Raw genomic sequence first — 20,400 nt, forward strand, 5'->3', positions numbered from 1 at the left:
AATTATCTTGTTCTTGTGAGTTGATTTAGATTAATAGAAAAGTTTTGTGATAATATGTTTTCAATCCAAACTAATCTAAAAGTTGTTCATAATATGTGTTTTTTGTAACTTGTCTTCAAGTTATATGAAAAGTCACATTTATGATTATTAAAACTCATAAGATTTCCATAAGTTATGAAAAATGGAGAGTCTCATTTTTAAATGTTTTAAAGTCTTCCATAACTTGTCCTCAAGTTATGGAACTTGAAGAGTTTTTTCATTAAAACTACTTTAAAAACATAAGTTATGGAATTGAAAAGTTTTGTAGTGTTCAAAATTTGCCCTCAAGTTTTGAAATTTGTAAAGTTTCCCCATGAATACTTTAATTCCAAGTTAAGGCCTTAGAATTTTAAAAGTTAAAATTCAACCCTTATACTTTATAGAATTATAAGTTACTAATATATATATGTATAAGAGCAAGTCAGTCTTACCGTTAGTAGACCTCATTCAAGAAGCCGATCTATAAGGGGGGGGGGGGTATAAGGTTACTGCCTATAAAATGGCAGTTTAATGGGTGTCCACTCTCACCCACCGCTTCCTTGACTGGTGGAGGGTCTTTAGTCGAACGGGTACGACAAGGACTAGAATTCTCCCTTCATTAAAAGTATTAATGATAAATACTAAGTAACTAAACCTTTTATAAATTCCCAATCTTAGTTACTTAGGAAAATGTGAATTTGGTGCTAACCCATGAAATTACACTTTGCACTTTGCTTAAGTCGTTAGTGGAGCGCGTGTGGTTAACCGACACACTAACCTGGATTTAACAAGGTAGGGAAAGGGTAACTTAATGTTTATCATAGTATCGATGGAGCGCGTGTGGTTAACCGACACATCGATTGAGAGGTAAATATTAAGGGTACCAAGTATATTTGCATGGTTATTCACACCTTGTTTTGTGATCCTCGACATCCCAGTCACAAAATTTGAGAGGGCACAATCAAGATTGAAACATGCCATTGAAAAGTTCAATGAATCTCAAAAGATCTAGGAGTTTCAAATCCAATTAAAACCTAATATTGCTATTTCGTTTTTCATGGTGGAAACGGGTGAATCGTTATTCACCTACCTTCAAATATTCTATAGCTTGGATTACGGAATCCCTCTTCCAAGTTATAAAATATTGTGTTGGGTCCTAGCCTGAATATTTCATATTGGGTGTTATATTACAGACTTTATATCAACTATCTTGAATATCCCCCAAAAGATGTCTGGTTCAGACATCTACGATCTTCCCAAAAACTCTTGGAACAAGCTTTCCTAATGAAGATGATGTCCTGGAAATCATTCTTCACTCCCTCCACCTCCTCCAATTATTCTACCTAAACCACAAGTTCAAGGTCACTCAAGCCCTAATGGCAAGCAAGGTCTATGTATGCTCACATCTTGCAGATGAAGTCAAATATTGCCAAGCTGAGAGAGTTGGGTGTCAAAGCCTTGAGAACGTTGGTTGTTCAATCACTTCCTAAGTCACATGGTGAGTACTTTAAGGACTACTATGTAGAAGACTATGACATGAACCTTAATGATCTTATCTATTTGCTTGGTGCTGCTGAATCAACAATGATTTGGAGCTCTGGTAAAGAAAATTTGATTAGTAGATCAACTACCCAAACTACCATGGACATTGACAATTGGTAACATTGGATATCTAGAAAAGCTTTTTCTTCCCAATGGAAAGGGATCGGCCATAGTCAACTCGGTTGACCAAATGGTAAAGAGAAAGGCTAAGTCTGAGATAGTCCTGTGTCCCATTCCTAAAGATTCCATATGTTTATGTTGCCAAAGGAAGGGGCGTTGGTTTCGAAGTTGCCTTAACTACCTGAAAGATCTAAGAGAAGGTCTAGTCAAAACGTTTGACTCTGCTTCAGGTAAGTCCACTATCTAACTCTATTAAGTTCCTATTTGGAGATTCTTATTACATGATGTGACTGGGTGATATGTTGAAGTTTTAAGAATCAAAGAAAAGAGAGGAAGCTTAAAGAAGAGTAAGTTGATTCTGATCGCGAAGATGGATTTCGATCGCATCGGTCGGTGATCAGAATTTTTGAGCTGCTGCTTAGGAGTTGTGATAGATTTCTTAGGAATAGATAACAACATAGTTTTTCATATGCATTTGCATTGCAAGGATAAGTTTTTCCGCAAGTTTTAAAATAAAAGAAAATTTTTGATTTTATTTATTTTAAGTATCCTTACAATGGCAATTGTGGAAAATTGTTGTTTATATGATTCCATTGATAGCAACATTGGAAAATGGATTTGACTCTGTCGTTTGTGGTAGTGTCATAATTTACCAAATAAGGAAAGATTCTCATCAACCAAGTTTCAGCTGGATAGAAACTTGGAATTATGCAAGATGTATTGTATGGTGAATGAGAATTTTCATCTTTGGAAAATTAAGACTAATTCCTTGTTCACATGTATATGTGAGTCAAGTGAAGGACTAAGGGATCGAGTACACATTGTTGTGCACTGGTTAAGTCCACCACAAAGTTCGATAAGATTATTCGTTATGTTTTACTGAAGTTCAGTAAATATGGTTATACTTAAAAGTTTAAGTATAATTATGAAACATTGGAAAAGTTTCAATATAAGGCAGAACGAATGAGAAAAATCAAATTAGGCAGAAAGATAAAAGTTTCTCAAATCTGAAAAGATGGGAGAGAACTTTAGTATTATGTTTTGTGATCATCTTAATGACTTAGAAACCATATCACAAGTAGTCCTCTAAGGACATCTAAGTGCATTCTTATGGCTAAGAAGAGGAGTCATGAATTGTTGAAGTGGTTAAATCAAGAAGATGAGTCATACTTCATTCCAAACAATTCTTAGATTCATACTCCAAGATTGTAACTTGAGTGATATATCTTAAAGAAAGGTTTATTAACACTAGTCAAATGTAAGAGTAAAATGTGTCCTACTCTTTTACATTTGAAATTGGTAAGTTTAGATGTTTTGGATAAAACAAAGACCAACTAAGGACAATTGTGTGAAGTGTTTATCTCGATAAAGAATCCGCACCATCTCTTGAATATTTGGCAAGAGAGTCTTATATGTCAAGAGGACAGTGGGAGTCTCAAAGATCCTGAAAGAATTTCAAGATCTAATCAAGAATAAAACCTGTAGTTTCTCACTAGCTTACGACTTGAGGTTTATAACCTATCGTGTTGACATTTTTTTTCTTATTTCCATGCCCATTCCAGTTAAAGTTGGCTTTGCATATGAGTTCTGAGTGTTCTCAATTGGTTGCATAACAACTTGGAAGCAATGGAAGGCCCTTATGCTGCCAGGTGGCAAGAAGTTAAGACTGGACAAGTTCAATCCATATGAGTTTGGATTTTTCACTAACTTTGTCTTGTGATTATGGTTTTGACAAATTCACATGGATAGGAACACATACACCATAAAATCTAAGTTTCATAAGGTTTCTCTCCGATTTATGAAAATGATGGTGAGGAAACGCTTTCACTAAGTAGATTTTAGGTAGATAGCAATTGTGATATTTACATCCTCAAAGTCATTAGTGGAGTGTGTGTGGCTAACCGGTACACTAACATGGACTTGTGAGGAATGACAAAGGTCTAAACAATTGAGACTATGATTACGACATCCCTTTTCATAGCTCTGAAATTGTTTAGACACACATGTGTGCTATCTAAGGAAAGGTGTATGATTTTCATAAAGTCTTATCAAAGCATTTCGTATCAGAAGTCTGAACTTTGGTAAGAAAGTCAATAAAGTATTGATTTCTAGAAATCCAGCTAATTTCTGAGTACTTGTAAAAGCTAGTGGGAACATAACTGTTATGCTAATAATCATCATGTTAGTGGGAGCATGATAATTATGATAAGTATTACAAGTTAGCAATGTTAATTATAGAAAAACAAAAGTTCAATTGGGAAAAGTTGTTTTTGCTATAATTCAGGGAGAGGAAATTATACGTCATTTCAATTCTAAAACCTTAGATCGAGGTTTTAATCATCTTTAGTCAAGGATATATATATATATGAATTTTATGTTGGAATGGCTCAACATAAGGAAATTCTATATATGGGTCCAATATTTGCGTTCAAAAATTCGATTATGATTACGACATCCCTTTTCATAATGTGAATTATGAGAACATGGAAAATGGAAATAGAAGTATTATAGCAAAATACTGGTCTAGTATCATCTCTTTATGTGAGACATCATGAATCGTGTCCCATATGCTTCGGATATAGGATCGATTGCATGTGCTATAATATTCATTTGTTCTAAATTTTTCCAAATGCCTAGAGCATTAAGAGGGAAAAAGTACTAGAACTAGATATGACTAATTTGATTAAGAAATTGTCGAGGAAAATCTAAGGTTTACCAAATATTGGTTGCTCAGGGACAGTTGGAAGTGTAGTGTTAATTTTGGAAGGACCATATTGACATATTTTCAAAAGAGGCAGCTCTTGTTCAGAAGTGATAGTCAAAATGGGAACATGGAGTTGTCTCCATAGGTGGAAGTTATCCAATCTGTGTAAGATTAGAAAACTTAATGCAAGAAGGATGTTCAAAGCAATGTACTTTGAATCTGAGACTTCGTTTTCATGGAGGTGATCTCCATTGGAATACTCTGTAATGTCTGTTGACAAGTCATTGTGACTTTGTGCATAATCATTACAAGAGGATCAATGCATATAAGTTTAGAATCTAACAGATTTAGGTAAATGGCAGGATTTGGAATTCTTGCATTTGCGGTAAGGATTTGGGATTGTGAAATGAGAATCATTGGAATTATGTTTAATCGATCTATTTCACAGAGTAAATATCATAGATAAACTTAGTGTACATACTTGGTGTATGGCATAACTAATGTTTAGACAAACATAGTGTGCATACTTGGTGTATGACATGACTAGTGTTTAGAAAACATAGTGTACATGCTTGGAGCATGGGACAACTATTGTTTTAATTGAAGTATAATGTTGATAGTTTGAAACAGTATGCAATGAATGATGGGTCATCAATATGGTGATAAATAAAAGGTGTTTTATTTATATTAATAAGTTCTGAGACCATATTCGATTTGGATTATTCTTGTGTTTCACTTTGCATGTTTTGACTTCCAGAATAACTAGGTCGTTCTTCCTAAATGACTAAGTTATTCAAACCATCCATAGTCGGTCATATGTTGGAAGTAGATATGAATCAAGACTTTCATGAAGCTGGTTTGTAGATGTCCAAGGTAGTGGACATAGCAAGAGTTGCTGCAACATTCATGAGTGCTCATAAATTCTTAGTATTGGATTAAACCCACGCTCATTTGGCTCACTTCATGGATTTTATCACGAGTGATCATGAGACGATAATATCTTATATTCTTGTAACCTAGAGATATGACTTGTTGCCTATGATTTGGTTATACATTGATTGTACGAAAACGCATTGGTAACTCGATGTTATAAAACGTGCCTTTGTGTATGATTCAACAAGTTGTAGAACAAGCATATGAGTCGAAGTTTATCCATTCCTTTTACCCTTAAAGGGATAAAAGCGATATCTGTAGGCCCCTCGATGATTTAGTGATGACAGCCCGAAGTGCTTGGCCAAGCCAGGACTGATTTGATTTGTTCAATTAGTCGGTCGTCGTAAATCGGAAATCAGGAAATAACAAATGGACATAGAGAATGATTATAATCCATGTCTCAGTCCATATGATATCTAGAATGGAGGAATATATGATCCACTATCTAATGGACGCGTCATTGATTTGTTCAGAGTTCGACATCAGCTTTTAAGAGCTACGATTGCTACTCGGGTTTTGAAGTCATACGTAATAATAGTTTTAGACTTATCCAAGTGGGAGACTATTGGATTAGTGTCTAATTCCATAACTATAATTGGTATGTACTTGAACCGATTGGCATGGTCCATTTGGGTTGCATGGCATCGGAACAATTTGGATAGACTTATGTGAGAAAAGGATATTTATGATTTGTTAATATATTATAAGTTCTAATATATTAATATGAAATTATTTAATTATTATTGATCAAGAATTAATTTGGATTTAATTATGTGATCAAAAGGAGACTAATTAAATATATGGGGATTGACTGTGTAAATCATTCATTCTTATATATGTGGGCTTATGATCCATAAGTTCTTCATGTTGGACTAAACCCATGGAGTAACCCATGGATACTCCATGGAGGTTTTAACCCATGGAGCATGAAGAATATGGAAAGACATAGGTTACATGGAGTAACCCTAATAGCCATCATATATAAGGACCCCATGGCTCAAGAAATTGGCACTAGTGTGTGTACACATGAGGGCTAGCCGATTTGAGCATAGGAACCTTTTCTCTCAAGTTATTCCAAGATGTTGGTGATGTTGTGTGAATCATTTGAGGTGTCACACTTGAGGCACTAGGCTCTTAAGCGCCATGGAATCAAGCTACAACAAAGAGATATGTAATTCTACTAGAATTTATGTTATATGTACTTCATATTATCCTAGTTAGAACAATACCTTGGAAAATTGATATTTGCATGTATAATAGAGAAAACATAGATCCAAGGTATTTAGGGTTGCATGTTCACCTTAGGAGTGTTAGAATGCATAAAACCCTTCAAACCCTTATATGTGACGTCCCTTGGTTCTAACACTTTTGGTCTCAAGAAGCAAAATCGAAAAGGAAAGTTCATGTTCCAAGGGAAATATCCATTGGTGAAATTTGGCCAATTCGTAGAAGTCAACGATGTGTCTGAGACTGAAAGCTCCTCAGCTCATGAAGAAACTGAAGATGAGGTGATTACTGATTCCGAACATGAAGAAGATCATGTTCCTCCAGTTGCAATCGTGGCAGAAGAGCATGTGCCTGTACCAAATGAAGAGGCAAATGAAGATGAAGATGCAGAAAATGATAATGAAAGTGATTTTGAGAGGGGATTAATGGATAATGTCGTGGATGAAGATGACGATGAAGAGAATATAGATCTTGGGGATGATCTTTCTGGTTTTGATAATGATGAATTATTCTTCGGTCTTGAGCAAAGTCATGATATAAGGCTAAGCCGTGAAGACCTCGATGCTTTCTGTGACAATGTCAATGATGTTGCTGATGTTCTCAAGACAACGCCTCCAACTTCTACTCAGATGGCCGACCCTCCAACTAATATGAATACAACTTCAAGGATTCCTCCCCTTTAAGTTGCTATTCCAACATCCTTGCCATCTGAAAGTGATCCGATTTTGACACATGTCTCCCAGCCTCGGATCAAAAGGAAAAGAGCCGACCCAAGGCCAGGAGTGCTTAGCAGGGACCAAGCACCACCAGTCCAACAACCCTCCACAACTGCTACACCAACTAAACCGACCCAAGAAGGACCACGTAATGTTAGATCCTCGTTTGAAGCCGAGAGTTCTTCTGCTATAGGGGGTTCTTCTCCTCCAAAACCTGCGCATGATGCTGCCTCCATGACACTTGCCAGGTTTCTTGCTCAACAAGATTCAGATCCATGACCCCGAGGCAAGGGAATATCTATTGGTGAAGAGAGTTCGGGGGGAGCGGATCCATCAGATTCTGAGCTTAAGGATGAGATTGTTGTCTTGAATCAAAAACTTATAGAGAAGGACGTTTTGATTGGAAATCTCGACATTCGAGTTTACGAGCTTGAGGAAGCAAATTCGAAAAAATCAAAACAAATGTCTGATTTACAGCTCAATCTTGGAGTCGTGACCGTTGGTTACTTCGACCTAAAGAACAAACTGATAGCAGAATTTCGCGACAATTTCAAAACAACTGTCGAAGAACCAAGTGCAGTCGAGACCTCTCAAAGTGCCCCTGCCAATACATCTCAACCAGATCCACCAGCCAGAACCACAAGAATCGTTGATCGCTTTCAGACCGAGCCAGCCCAAGCTCATCCAAGGATAACTCTGAAGCAAGGTCCAAGACAAGTTACTGCTCAACGAAAGGGAGGTTTTCTCTTCATGAAAAACTCCGAAAAAAATGTTCGTGGAGATGAACCTCAACTGACTGTAACTGAGATGGGAAAGAAGCGGTTCAGAGACAGATTCAGTCATAGGTCAGGGATTCTTATGTGGGGCTTTCACGATAAACTAAACTGCTGGCTGATCAAGCGGAAGAGTGGGAATGTGGAGTACTACAAGCACACTAATGATTTTTCCCCTTTGACTAAGGTGGATCTCACTAAGCTTTCTGAAGCTCCATTCTCCAACCCTACCAATGATCCTCGTGGAACTGACTTTAAACTCTTCTTGGAAAACCAAGTTAAGAGAAAATTGGATGGGATGAAGACCGCTGAATCTTTCCTGGAGAGAGCCAAAGATGTGTTTGACCCAAAGACCAATAAGAACTTCACGAATGTCATGTGGCCCCCGACAGATTAGATGAAACAGATTCTGATTGCGAAGAACTTTTGTAGCAACTGGAGGAACAAATGAAGATGAAGATGCATAAAATGATGATGAAAGTGATTTTAAGAGGGGCTTAATGGATAATATCGTGGATGAAGATGATGATCTTTCTAGTTATGATAATGATGACTTATTCTTCGGTCTTGAGCAAAGTCATGATATAAGGCTAAGCCATGAAGACCTCGATGATTTCTTTGACAATGTCAATGATGTTGCACAAACTGCAACGGAGACAGAGGGAGTTAATTATGTTCTCAAGACAACGCCTCCAAGTTCTACTCAGATGGCCGACCCTCCAACTAATATGGGTACAACTTCAAGGATTCCTCCTTTTCAGTTGCTATTCCAACATCCTTGCCATCTGAAAGTGATCCCATTTTGACACATGCCTCCCAGCCTTCGATCATGAGGAGAAGACCTGACCCAAGGTCGGGAGTGCTTATTAGGGAACAAGAACCACCAGTCCAACAACCCTCCACAGCTGCTACACCAACTCAACCGACCCAAGAAGGACCAAGTAATGTTAGATCCTCGTTTGAAGCCGGGAGTTCTTATACTCCTGGGGGCTTTCCTCCACAACCTACACATGATGCTGCCTCCGTGAGGCTTGTCATGTTTCTTGCTTAACAAGATTCAGATCCTTCACCCCGAGGCAAGGGAATATCTATTGGTGAAGAGAGTTCGGGGGAAGCGGATCCATCAGATTCTGAGCTCAAGGATGAGATTGTTGTCTTGAATCAAAAACTTATAGAGAAGGACATTTTGATTAGAAATATCGACATTCGAGTTTCCGAGCTTGAGGAAGAAAATTCTCTAAAATTAAAACAAATCTCTACTCTACAGCTCAACCTTGGAGCCATGACCGCCGGTTACTTCGACCTAAAGAACAAACTGATAGCAGAATTTGGCGACAAATTCTAAACAACTGTCAAAGAACCAAGTGCAGTCGAGACCTCTCAAAGTGCCCCTGCCAATACATCTCAACCATATCCACCAGCTAGAACCACAAGAATCGTTGATCGCTTTGAGACCGAACCAGCCTAAGCTCATTCAAGGATAACTCTGAAGCAAGGTCCAATACAAGTTAGTGGTCATCGAAAGGGAGGTTTGCTCTTCATGAAAAACTCCGACAAAAATGTTCGTGGAGATCAACCTCAATTGAATGTAACTGAGATTGGAAAGAAGTGATTCAGAGACAAATATGACGACCGGTCAGGAATTCTTATGTGGGGTTTTCATTATAGATTAAATTCTGGAATGAATACCGCCGAGTCCTTCATAAAGAGCTTCAAAGATGTGTTGGAACCAAAGACCGACTTGCCCTTCAAGACCGTGATGTGGCCTCCTACTAACCAAATGAGACAGATTCCTATCGTTCAGAACTTTCGTGATGGATCACTAAGAAATATGCAATACGGGGTCTATGATGCAACCACAACATCTGTTGTCATTAAATTCCCAGATTGTGTGTTTTGTTTGGTTGATAAGAAGGATCTGCTTCAATTTGGTGAATGGGACACATGCACTTTGGCTCAACATCAAATTCATGTCGCTGATGAAATTCTAGAGTTTACGGCAAAGGAGTTCACTTGGATGATAGCAGATATTATCAAGAAAAAGATGTGGCTCGGGGCAATGGGAAGATCTGATGTGCTGGTCATAGAAAAAGACTGAAATTATGCTAGCCTCAAACCAAGGGGGAGACTGTTAGGTCATATTTTATTGGTTTGGGCTAGGCATCAATATGTATAGGTCTGAATAGGGTTTTGGTCATGTATGGTTTGGGTGTGTAGTTGTGTGTTTACGGCTGTATGGTTGATCATGGCCGTGAACCTGTTTACGGCCGTGAATGTGTTCTCAGTCTTGGTCCCCTATATATAGGTGTCAGATGTGTCAGAATGTATGGTTGTTGCATGTGTGTGTTATACAAGTGTACCAGACGTTTACAACCCTAATAGAACGTGTGGATTATTGGATTGATCTTGCTTCTACTCCTTCTTATCCTTATTGATTACAGCTTGATTGTGTGTTTGCTCACTAGTTGGTTCCAGATTTGGGGACTTACACCTCTTCTTCCTCTTCTTCCACTTCCTCGAAGTCTTCTTCTATTGGAGCCACATGGTCGTCTTCCGGTTCCTCTTCGAACCGTCCTCCGTTCCCCTGATTGGGAAAGTACAGGGCTCCCGGCAGATGAAATCCAACCATGTTATCTATGCGAGAATAGGGGTGTAAGAGATATTAATAAATCAATAAATGGTGTTATCATGCTATAAATACTCCTATAGTATTTAAATTTATGTTAAGTTCTAGTGTTCCTTTATAGTAAGAGTTGGTAAGTTTTTAGACTTGTTACAACACCACGACCATTCCTAGGCATATGTCAATCACCTCTTGAATAGATATAGTTGACCATGCTATATTCACCCCATACCTGATTATATATCCCAAGGCCTACTCGTGCTGTTCAACAATCATAATACTTTTGTTTTGTTCATGTTATAATACTGATCTAGTATGTATGTATGTATGTATGTATACTTTTATAAAAATATTAATATATTCTAAAAGTATAACTCTTGGTCAGAGTGTTTTATCCCATTCTGTTTGTAGTTGTATAGCTTTTATGGGTTGATATACTTAGGTCACAATAAACAATGCTCTGATACCAATCCGACACACCCCCAAACGTAAACGGCGGAAATATTCGGGGGCGGATGACGTCATGTATAGTATCATAACAATGAGTAATAGTAAAACAAGAAACAAGACCTATAGTATTGAAAGTATAGTTATTACATTTGTGTTCTTAGTATTGGTTGTATGACACCAAAATGTATAGCAAAAATAAAAGACGAGTCTTGAATATGCTCCGTCTTCTCAAAAACCTGTGTGAGTGTACCTGTCTACTGGTTTCATGAGAATACAAGTTATTTTGAAAAGAGAGTATCAACATTTAAGTTGGTGAGTTCATAAGCATTTAGTATTAGAAATCTGTCTTTGTTTCATGAAAATGTTAGTATGTTTCCCCAGAAAATCCAATATTTTCTATAATAAATGAAATGTAGTCTTAGGCCTTAAGACCAAAATGTTTGTTTGTTATTGTACTTTGAAATAGTGTAAGTGTATGTTTTCCATCAATGTATGCTTTCTTTGCTAGAAAAATAGTGTATTGTATTTGTATGAACTTTGTTATATGCGTCTACTGGAAAATAATGATGTGTAGTCTTATTACTTTAAATAAAACCACTGAAGAGATGTTTGTTTGGTAAACCAAAATGTTTAGTTAATGTTTAATGTGAGTGAGATTATAACCATACTGAACTGACTAGTGGCCTAATCGACGTTCTTCAGGCGTCGAAATGTTATGACATTTTCACCCCTAGACCTGCCAGTCCAACTGTAGCTAACGGTCGAGGTGCGGGATTGTTAGTCCCGTATAGATCTATAGACAAATTCACGCTCTCCCTCCAGGAGAGTCTGGTTATAAATTAGAATTTTTAGCATGTACTCTAGTAGGTACCATGAAGTAGTGGCTCACATTCTAGTATTAACTTGTTTACGTATAGTGTATGTTCGTTTTCTTGTTCTTGTAAATGAATAGTATATTTGTAGTGAAAAGTAATGTATACTTATGTAATGATTCAAGTAATGTATCTTTGAACATAGAAAATAGTGTGAATTGATTTCAAACTATACCTATTGTAGTTTACATGTTGCTATGTTTATACTGAAATGATTCAAGGAAATATACCCCTTTGCTCGACATGTTACAAAAGGGTTAGTAATTGTTATATAAATAAGTTTATACTAATATATATATGCTGCATGCATAATTCTAATTTAAAAGACAGTCGGACCAGCATTCTTATCCTAAGCCCACAAGCAAACAAGGAATAGGAGTTAAGGCAGAAACATTGGTACTAAGCCTGTTAAATCAAAATTATACATATATATATATATATATATATATATATATATATATATATATATATGAATATAGTTTGATAAAAACAGTAATTTAAGTCGTTGAAAAACAGTTTAAAATGGTTTTGACAAAGTTTATGAAAGCATGAAATATCCTGAGATGGTTTGTAACTGTATGTAAGCGTTAACACAAATACTTTGTGTTTGGCTTGTATTCTCCCCCTAAAAGCATTTGAGAATGGTAAAACATTGGGGTATGAACTCACCTTATGTGAGTGTTCGCAGGGGATACGGAGTAGTAGTGATAATTCAAAAAGTTAGAACCCGTATAAATATTCGTAACCTTGTAGTATTTCACGCATAATACATGTATAATTAGTGGAACTAATAGTAAACATGTTATGGAATAGCGTATTATGTAAGAATTACTTACAGTTAGAAGTCTTAGGGTGTTTTCGATTGATGATATGAATAACACTTGATGATTTCGGCAAGATCCTATGAAGATTCAAGTGAGTTTCGTATGATACTTGAGAGAAAAGATGGTGTTTTCGGTTGTGTGTTTGGGAGCAAATGTGATGTTTTCGGTTAGAGTAGGCAAGAGTCAGGATATGTTTTCGGTTTCACTTATATAATGGATTAAAAATTGATGTGATGTTTACATTGAACATCGAAATTCCACTTTGAAATGTGTGCCAAAGGATAGAATTTAGGGGTTTTCGGTCAGGAACTCTAACCGAGAAAAGGGTTTTCGGCCGAGAATAGGTTTTCAGTTCGCACGTTTACGGCCGAGAACGCGTTTGCGATCCGAAGAAGCAGCCTCACATGTTTGCGATCATGAACTCGTTTTCGGTCCGAGGGTTTTGAATTATTCGAGGGTTTTCGGTCCTCGCATTTTGCTTCTTAACTTTGCAACCCTTATCCAAATAAAGGATTAGATATATTAAAACATTATATAAATTTTAAATAATTAATAAATCAACAATTTGACTTTTATTTAACAAGTTTTGACTTTTGTTAACTTTTACAAACTTGAAAATAATGGTTTGTCACACCTAGCTTGTTAAAGTTTGTATCTTTTTTACTTAAATTCAAGTTTAGTGTAGCTTAGTGACCATTAAATTACCTGAACTTGTTTACCTAGTAGTTTAGTGACCATTAAATTGCTAGAGCTAGGAGTGACCACATCTTAGATAAGTGATAAAAGTAACAACTTAGCTGTGTTGGAGAACATAATTGTGATCATAATTGTGTTTGCATAATTGTCTTAGATAAATCTTACATAGCCCAATTATCACTAATAACTAGTTATTTGTTTTCTTGTCTAGGACCATTACATAGTAGTACATGAATAGGTGAAAATCTTAGTAGATTGGACCAAGATTTCTAATTACATAATAATTGGTAACCAACTTTATTAATCCATAAATAGTAACTAACCATAGGAAAAAAGGTGGATTCGAAACTAAAAAAAAGTGTTTTTCATATATTGATTATAATCGCTTTTAGTTGAGTGTTTAAGTTAGTTTGAACTTGAAAAATCAGATAAAACCCCTTTTTTAATTATTGCTTACTATTAAATTAATTTTTAGTAGTTATTTTAATATATTGAATTTGATCCCTGTGTTTGATACCCAACTTACTTTACTATACTATAAACTGACTAGGTACACTGCCTTTAGGTGCATTAGTATATAAGTAGTTATGTTATAAATTTAAAGCTAGATAGGTGATATATTTTGCCCACATGAAGTGTTTGGCGACGTTGCCGGGGAACGGCTATTTCAATTATTACTTTAATTGTTTTAGGTTAATCGATCCTTTTTGTGGGGTAAACCTGCAAAAAGTTACTTTTTAACATTAATTAAGTTTCATGAAATACAGAACTCGACGTGAGATCTGATATCTCTGAAATTTTTTCTTTTTTTTACGTTTTTTATAAGTTTTAGTTCGTTTTTACGTTTTTTTTTTGTTTTTGTTTCAGTAGTATATGATGCGCGTATCAAAGACACCATTGACACCACCATTTGAAGATCCTGAGTCAGAATTCTATAAAAAAATGACAAGTACGTAGGAGGATCAAGAAGAGAATATGTGAGGAAACCGGTCCAGGGCTCTTGCAACCCGCAATTCCCACTACCTCCACCCTCGAGCTTAAGGGACACATCCTTTTCGCGCTTAAGGATATTCCATTCTCCGGAACAGATCATGAAGATGCATACAGGCACCTAGATGAAGTCAATGACATCGTTGATTATTTCAATATTTTGAATGTACCACGAGAAACGGTCTTGTTAACAATGCTTCCGGTTACCTTCAAATGAGCAGCAAAAGATTGGCTAAAGGCACTCCCAACTGGTTCAATCACCACTTGCGTGCAAATGTGTGAAGAAGATCTCCAACAATTTTGCCCACCATCGAAGCTTTCTAAACTCAAGAAAGCCATAGCAAATTTCGAGCAACACGTGGGGGAATCTTTATATGAAGCATGGGAGGGGTATAAAGGGGTTACTAAGGAATTGTCCCCAAAATGATTTAAACGAGCAATAAGAAGTCTCGATTTTCTACGATGGGGTAAACGTAACAACAAGGCAACTCCTTGATTCTCAAGGATCATTAACAAAGAAGAATCCCACTGAAACTAAGGAGTTAATCGAAGAATTTTCCAAGAATTCAAGGGAGTACCACAACCCAAGACAATACAGAGCTAGGGGAATCAGAAATGGTGCTTCGGAAGACATGACGGCTGTTTTAGCAATGTTGAGTAATATGGATCGAAGAATATCGAAGATGGACCAATCCATACACGCAATACGGGTGGGTTGTGAAATTTGCAATTGGCCACATTTGACTAAGGATTTCCATTTAGACGAAAACGTGAATAGGAAAGTGCAAGTTTGCTACTCTAGTGGAGACCGATATGATGAAGATTGGAGAAAGCCAAAGAAATAATGGTTTCCCTATGAAGAGTATAAGAAACAAAAAGAAAATAAAATATAGACAAACCGAACGAGGCTACTACCAAAAGGAACAACCACAACTCGAGAAGAAGGTGGATTTAGAGTTAATGCTTACTAGGTTCATGGAAGCTTCTAAAAAAAGACATGATGCAACTGATGTTACAATTAGAAACCAACAAGCTTCCATCAAAAATATTGAGACTCAACTTGAGCAATTGACCATACTAGTTCACGAACGGTTACCACCTAAATTTCTCAATCAAAAGAAGCAACCACATGTCATGGCCACATCCATTGAAGAAGACACTATTTCTGAGTTTTTGGAGACATTAGAAGAAGACACAAAGTAGCCTGATCCACAGCCGAAGCGGAAGAAATTGGAAGAAAAAAATGAACCTGTTGATACCCAGTTCTCACATCGTGAGGATCCTTCCCTCACGTCGTGGGCTGGGTCTGATCAGAAAATATTTTCTTTTGTCAAAGCATATCAAGCTCTTTACCGTTTCCTTCTCGAGCTAGAGTTTACCCCTTGGAACAAGAACATAAAAAGTTTATGCAACAAGTCAAGGGTATTCCAATCAATACCCCCTTTATTGAATCCTTAGCCAAGGCTACTATTTTTGCCAAATTCCTTCAAGATTTACTAGACACTCGCCAAAAATTAGAGAATACATCCAAGGTAGTCTTTAGTAAGCAAAGTTCAATGATGATTATGGAGGGAATACCAAAGAAAATGGGAGATCCTGGACGCCTTACACTTCCATGTGAGTTTGGAAATAACACGAAGACATTTGCCTTAGCCGATTCTAAAGCGAGTATTAATTTAATGCCATATTTGTTTTACCAAAAGCTCAACCTTCCAGATTTGAAGACTACAAGGATGACAATTCATATGGCAAATCGTTCGGTGACTCATCCTCAAGGAATAATTATAGATATATTAGTAAAAATTGGAAAATTTATTTTTCCAATCGACTTTGTGGTGCTAGATATGAAAGAGGATAAAGATGTTCCTATTATCCTTGGACGCCAATTACTTAATATCATGTGAGCTTTGGTAGATATTTGTGAATTAAAGCTTACCTTGTGAGTGGGAAATGAGGAGATGACAATTGGAGTTAAAGATGGATTCAATAAGGATAAGGTTCAAAATGAAGTGTTCTATATGGATGAAGAAAATGAGCTTGAAGAGTTCGAAAAATTGATGGAAGAAGATATTCATACTAGAGAGGAAATCAAGCGTACCAAGAAAAGAGCATTAATTCAATTGTTCTTTGATGTGTTCGCTTTTACAACACCTAGGTCCCTAATGAGTGAAGAAAGTGAAGAATCCTTGGTATTAAGCGAAAATGAAGATGTAAGCGACAATGAGATTACACAAGAATTTAACAAGCCAACCTTGGATAAGGTGAATGTTGAAGCTAGGGAACAACAAAAAGAACAAGGTGAATCTAAACTTGTTGCGAGGAATAAAGGGTAGAAGCGGAAATGCGAGGAGGGCGATACCAAAACAGAGAAGGAAAATTCTAAAAAAAAGTATTTATGAAGGGTGCAAGTTTACAAAGAAGGCGGAAGGAACAAAGAGTGCAAATGGAGATCTTACCTCCAACCAACACAACGTAGGGCGGCACGGAGTCCGGCTCATGACTCCATAAAAAGAAGCACTTCTCTGGAGGCAACCCGAGCTTGGTTTGCATTTTCATTTTTCTTTTAGTTTTGCATTTTTAACTAAACATTTAGGATAAGTCATTATCATAGTCATCTTAATTTTAAAGAATAAGTAATAAAAATCAAGTGTGGGGTTAAATTTAAGAGTGGTAGAATTTTTTTAAAGAAATTTATTGTTTTTGGTCAAGAAACCTCGACACCACGACGCGGGCTTAAGCCCCACGACATGAGAAATCAAATTGTCATGATTTTTTTACTCGGTTTAAATTCACGACGTGAGCCATAAAAAGCACGGGGGATCATATCAAACAATTGAGTTTACATACCATTTGTTTAAACCCACTCTCACGAACAGAAAAGTCTAGGTCCCCATACTCGATTCTGCTACCAACTTTTCTTCAAAGTTTGCTCGATTTTGTGTTTATTCTTCGATTTCGGTAAGATCTCCCTTCTTTTATCCTGATAAGATTGCTAATTTTGTGCATTTAAGGTTAGGGTTATTCTTGAGGGCTAAAATGTCGAAACTAGTTCTTTTATTTGTGAAATTGTTGCTGCATGCATTATATTTAAACTTAGAATCATTGCCTACGCAAACCTCAACCTTGATTTTAGTTCAAGTTTACCTCTGTGATGCTCGATGCTGAATTGTTCGTCGACCGAACTCACGGCGTGGCATTCATGACCACGACATGAGAACTGGGTTCACAACTTTTCTGTTTTGCTGTTGAATTGTTTAATCTTTGGTATTTCCTTTGGGTTTGTTTGCTAGTTATTTTGCAGATATTGTGGGTCCAAGAGTAGCTCCTCTACAGAAACAAAGGAATGTTTCAAGCCTACACCCATTTTATGCATTTCCCAATGATCTTCCATAAGAAATGTTAAATAACTACAAGAACAAGTTAGGTTGGCTTTAGAATCGTAAGTTTGCCATCTCACAAACCATAGATTGGAATAGACTTAATGAGATTGGAATGTTGGAGAGATTGAACCCATATTTCACAAAGACATTTTTTGACAACGGCTGATCTTTCACTTGTAACGGGTGGAGGAATTTATTTTTCAATTAAGGAAGAAATTTTCAAGGAATTGTGTACAGAATTTTTCTCAACAGTTTCTTTTGAAGCAAGAAAGGTTGATCCTTATTATGCGCATGCTTTGGTTTTTCATCTCGGTGGTCAATATCGAGAATGTAGCTTGGTCGAGTTCACATGGAGAATGGGCTTGTACGAACAACAAGAAACAATGTTTCCCATTTTTAATCGGTATGGTTTTTCGAAGACAATTGCAAATGACGAGTTTCATTCCGGGGTGTCACAGGAAAGTCAAATCCGATCTCCAATTCATCGTTTAATCCACTGTCTTGTGTCTTTTTCGATTAATCATAAAAAACATGGTGATAAAGTAACGACCTTGAACTTGTTTTTTATATGGAGCATCATCACACCAACCATCTGCTGCAATATTCCTTACTTTCTGGCGCAATATTTGGCAAGCAAGGCGGTAACGACACGAGCCGAAAGCTCGATTGCGGGAGGGAATTTTGTAACCCGATTGGCAAATTCATATGGAATATTCATGCCAAGGGTAATGTGTACTCTAACATGCATCAAGGGTACCGATCTTACAATGGGTTACTTGGAAGCAATGAATGTTGTCGTTAATATGGGTACGCATTGGAGTATTGTGGGTGATAATGAGGGGGAGCAAGTTGATCCACCCGAAGAAAAATCGAGACCAAGAGGGAGAAGGAATGTAAGAACATGAGGTAAAAGGGGTCCACAATAACAACCGCAACCATTTGAGGGTGGCGTACCAACCGATCCGTTTCAAAGTCGGGTTGGTACATATTTGGATAATCTTCGCGGCGGTGTCAATTATCACAATCAAGCCATAGATGTATTATTTTCACACTTTCACATCGAGAGACCACCCACCATGCCTCCTCATTATCTATATATTCCAACATGGGAGGAGCTTTGGTCGCAACAAGGAGATGGAGTCAGGCCGAGTAAGACGACAAACGATTGAGATGATTATTGATATTTATCGTTTTTATTTTTAGTCATTTTCTTTTATTAGTTATTTTGATGTATTTTATTTTGTGTGTTTTTGTTTTTGTTTGGTATGTCTTAAATGTGTAACCGAATGTGTAATGTTTGTTTTCTATTTTCCACCAATGGTTTGGTTTGGTTGCAGAATTATTAGAGTATCGATAGAGCAAAAGAAAGAAAGAAAAAAGAGCGAGAGAAGCCATGTGTGTTAAAAAAAATCGAAGCCCATAGTTTTTTATTAGTGTGGGGTGACATCCGTATGAGAGAAGAAAGAGTTTCATTAAAATGGGTCCTAAAGAGAGTCTTAATTAGTTAAGAAGACAATGAAGATCACATGTGAAGAAGGCTTGTTGAAAGAAGGCAGTGTGCCAAATGCCCAGTACTCACGTCGTGAGAATTAACCTCTCACATCGTGAGTTATAAATCATCATGATTTACAATACAATCTGAACCAATCTCACGTCGCGAGTGATAAAATATCATGCTACACTTCTCTTCTTTTAACTTTAAAATGTGTTAGATGCTTTCCCATATTGAGATGCTTTGAAGATTTTATGCAGCAAACTTTTTCAAGATACAAGTTTCTGAGTCACATCTTTCCGGCACATTCACGAGTACCAATGAAGTCCAAGTTCCAGTTGCGTGTTCAAGATGTTCAATCTTTCCACACAAGTTCTTGAATTCAATCTCGCCACTACTGCTCTAGGGGAGTCTGTTCCTTTTTCTCCCTTTTTTATTGTTTTTAGAGTTTTATGCATACAATCAGGGCATTGTATGAAATAAGTGTGGGTAGGGGTTGAAAAAATTTTAAATTAAAAAATTGCTATAAAATTTTTTAAAAAATCTAATATATTTGAAATAATAATCAAAAAATTAAATCTGGTAATAATTAAAAACTTAAATTTCTAGTGTTGTGTGGGACGATCCAATGCGAACCCGAATGTTTAATTGAGCCATCATATGTTATATTATATTTGTGGCTTCCTAGCCCCTGTGAAAAGTCATGAGATATGAAAGGTAATCTTGTAGTTTGTATGACATAATAAGTTTTGCAACGTGTACCTGAAATCTATCCAGGAGATCTTATGTAGTTATTGCACTTACACTAATACCTCTAACCAATAACGTTTGAAGTTAAGCTCCTTTGCTTAAGCATGTAGGATTTGAGCAGAAAAAGTGATATATATATATATATAAAAGAGAAATTGCAAGAAAAAAAATCGTAAGAATTTTGGAGTTATCAAAAATTCTGTAGAATCAAATGTTGAAGATACCAAAAATCAAACAAAAAGGAGGTGAATTCAAAGAAATCAAAGAAGCAAATATCAAAGAAGATATAA

The 20,400-nt window shown here is 36.6% G+C and overlaps 1 non-coding gene across 1 annotated transcript; it reads right to left on the reverse strand.

The window, feature by feature from the left end:
• Positions 1-14,810: 14,810 nt before the first annotated feature.
• Positions 14,811-14,918, reverse strand: LOC145141686 (small nucleolar RNA R71). Its single transcript, XR_013722881.1, has one exon. It is a non-coding gene; the product is annotated as a small nucleolar RNA R71 (small nucleolar RNA).
• Between the last annotated feature and the right edge of the window lie 5,482 nt (positions 14,919-20,400).

The sequence above is a fragment of the Lactuca virosa genome, chromosome 9, assembly GCF_052849685.1.
Source record: "Lactuca virosa cultivar CGN04683 chromosome 9, Lactuca_virosa_CGN04683_v6, whole genome shotgun sequence".
Lineage (NCBI taxonomy): Eukaryota > Viridiplantae > Streptophyta > Magnoliopsida > Asterales > Asteraceae > Lactuca > Lactuca virosa.